Genomic DNA, 3,301 nt, shown 5'->3' on the forward strand with positions numbered 1-3,301 from the left:
ACAGGGAAGGAACAGCTGGTGTGGGCTGACAGGGGTGAGCAGGCTTACTTTCTTCCCTGCTTTGGTCATCCTGTCCCAAATAAGGTTTGTTGTTGTTGTTGTTGTTGTTGCTCCCCTCTGTCTCCAACCTTCCAATCCCATTCTTCTTTTGCCAGAAAAGAGAAGTCAGATGACCATTCTCCTTCAAGTTAAAAGATCCAGGACAATTAGGGACCTTGTAGAGGCTGTAGGTGCCTCTACCACTGAAGACTTCATCTAACCACAGATGGTGGCGCCACCTATCTCCCTCGGCCTCACCCTCCCCAATAGTATATCCACAAGGCTGTTGTTTGTAGGACCCATCCAAATCACTTCTCGGAACAGGGTGGTACCAGATGACTTTGGAGCTGAGGTCAGTGCCAGGATTCTGCCTGGACCTGTGCTAAATGGATGTGAATTCCAACACCAAAGTTCAGCTATGCAGGCCTGAGTTGAGGAAGAATCCAAGGAAAGAGGCGTGTTGGTGCTGGTTGGCACTGCCCAGCCAATGCCCTTTTTACATTGCACTGCTAGTGATAGGTGCAGACAGTAGCACAATGTGAAAAGAGCTCTGGCCAGGAGTGGAAAGCTGCCTTGGTTCTGGTGGAGATCTCTTCTCATTCTGTGCCTTCACCTCTCTCATTTCCTTTTATTCCCTCCTTTCACCTTCTTCTCTGTCCGCTCAGTCTCCTGCTCATCACTTCCCATTCTTCCCTTGTCTTCATCTCTTCCATCCCTATTCTTATCTGAGGGAATACAGGGATATTTAGGTCCCCAGCTGAGATGGCATTCAGATAAGGAGTCCAAGTGCAACAGAGAAATGGGGCTGCTGATCCTTACCTTCAGTCTGATCCCAGGCACTTGCTTCAAGGGGGAGGGTGGGTGGCCAGCCCCAAAGCCTCTGTGTTTGTGTGTGTGTGAAGTGTTGGTGGTAGGACCCCATCCTCTATTCTTGCGCTTTCCTAAATCTTGAAGCCACCTCTCCCAACTTTGCTGCTGATGGATGCTAGAACATGATAGCTTTGCCCAGCTCTGAACTCCATCGCTCTGTTCCTGGGCAGCAAAACACTCCATTTCCAGATCTCAAAGAGAGATGGTGTTGGGGTGGGGAGGAGGGCAACAGGGAGACAAAGGGAGCCCAGGGAGGGTGATGGCAGGTGCCCATGGTCAATAGGGAACAATACTTAGGTAGGCTGGCTTCTAGGAGCAGCCACTGACCTCTGGGGCTTCTATTTAAGAATTGCACAACACTACGTGGGTACAGGATTGGGCAATATGTGGAAGGCACCTCTCTACATTCTGCAGAATTAAAAGTAGGGTTAGAATCCTGGTCAGTGAATGGCAGTGAAAGAGCCTGGGGGCCCTGCCCCTCCTCTCCGGTTGTTTGGGCCCACAGATTTGGGGAAGAAGCATCACACTTCAGAAAATGAACCTGGGCACAAAGACTCCCTTTTTGGCCTTTCTTTCCTGCCCTTTGAGGACTTCACCTGTTCGAAAGCAAATTATGCCACTGCTCTCAGGAGTGCTGAAAGGCCAGGGGTAAAAGACAGGGGAGGAAATTGAGGAGGATATCCAATTGTTCAGCAGGGAACACACCAGCCCAAGGACGGCCTGGTCCCAGTGGGGAGCCATTTCCCTGGGAAATCCTTCCCTCCAGCTTGAAAAAGTCCTAGGAAAGACTCTCCTAAGAGCTGCTACCGAGAAGAAAGGCCAAGTCAAGAGTTGATTCCTGGGTTTAGGGATCCCTCCACCATGTCGGGCCTTATAAGGAGGGGACAGGACCTGGGCAGAGCCCAAAGGACACCCGCCCCCACTCCTGTTTGCACACCGGCCAGGGTCCACCTCCCAACTTCTCCGGGCACTTTGTTCCATTGATCTTTAAACACAGGGGCCCCTTGGCAGAGTCTTCATGGAAGGAAGTGAAGGCCTGGCTGGGGGTCAGTCACCAGGGGTGGGTTGTGACCTCTGCCCCGAGTGTTGGGCAAGCTGGTCAGAGCTAGCAAAGGGGTTACACCAACAGGGGACAAAGGGGCAGAGAGGGAGCCAGTCCTTCCCAGCACCCCTGGCTCCAGGAAGGGCAAAGAGAGGGACCTGGGCCGGAGGGGAATTGTGGAGACGGGAGGGGGAGGTCCGGCAGCTCCCCCCCACCTCTGTTCCATCCCCCAAGAGAAAAGCCCTGGGACTCACCCAGTCTGGAATGGCCCCTCCCCCACCTTGGGCCCAGGAGCCAGGCGTTCCTCGAAGTTCTTCCCAAGACCAGAGTGGAGAGATCTCGAAGGAAATGGGGGGGAGGGGAGGACTTTGAATCCATCCCATTCACTCTCTGAAATGGCTGGTCTTGGTCTTCCAGCCCTTTCCCCTGCCCCAGCCCGGGAGCTGCAGGGGATGTGCCACCAAGCCCTTAGGATCTGAGAGAAAAGGGCAGGTGGAGGGTTAGCGGAGAGCAGCAGGGGCCGGGGGCTCTGGAGAGGGGTGGGCCGGTCGAATTTCCCCTCCCACCCCCTCCCTGCAGCCATGGAGACCAAAGGAGGAGACCAGGAGGGACCTGAAAAGCCAAGTTATGTGAATGGGATAAGAGAGAAGAGGGCAGCTGGGAAGGGGGGAGGGGGGCCAAGTCCTCCCTTCCCTCCCCGCCAGCACCCAACTGTGCCTCCCACACACCTCCCAGCCCCAGACCACACACACACACACAATCTCACCTCACTCAAACAACTCCCAGCTCGGGGCACACACACTCTGGGCCCCTCACCACAAACAGCCCCAACACAACTCTGAGCCACACCTCTGGAACAGACAACACAAGCACACACAGCCCATTCACACATCGCTGGTTACAACTCCCATCAAGCTATGCATGCTGCCCGCCTCTGGGGGAACCCCCGACCCCCCTAAGCCCCCCCAGCCCCTCTGTGGGTGACCCCCCCACTACAGCCCCCCACAACGCCCCCCACTACACAGCACTCGGCCCCATCCGCATCTTTGCAGATCCCCGGCTCTTCTCCCCCCCTCCCAAGCAACCAGTTGGAAAATGACAGTTAAACAAACCCAGCAAGACATTCCTATCGCTTTAGAATTGTTAATTGTTGTTTTGGTTGTTTGTGTAGAGGCAAATCGGGGGGCGAGAAGATGCCCACGAGTGAAGTAGGAAAAGGAGGGAGACAAAAAGGAGGGAAAGGGAAAGAGGGGGGAGACAGAGAGACCAGAAGACCCCGACCCTTTAACCAAGAGAAAAGAAAAGGAGAAAATCTGTGGCTTTACCCTTCTGGGAGTGGAGGATATCTAG

At 54.5% G+C, this 3,301-nt stretch overlaps 1 non-coding gene across 1 annotated transcript; it reads right to left on the minus strand.

Moving 5' to 3' along the window:
* Positions 1–520: 520 nt before the first annotated feature.
* On the minus strand, positions 521–596 carry MIR130A (microRNA mir-130a). The gene has a single exon (NR_032171.1). It is a non-coding gene; the product is annotated as a microRNA mir-130a (primary transcript).
* Between the last annotated feature and the right edge of the window lie 2,705 nt (positions 597–3,301).

Source organism: Monodelphis domestica, chromosome 6, assembly GCF_027887165.1.
Source record: "Monodelphis domestica isolate mMonDom1 chromosome 6, mMonDom1.pri, whole genome shotgun sequence".
In the NCBI taxonomy this organism is placed as follows: Eukaryota; Metazoa; Chordata; class Mammalia; order Didelphimorphia; family Didelphidae; genus Monodelphis; species Monodelphis domestica.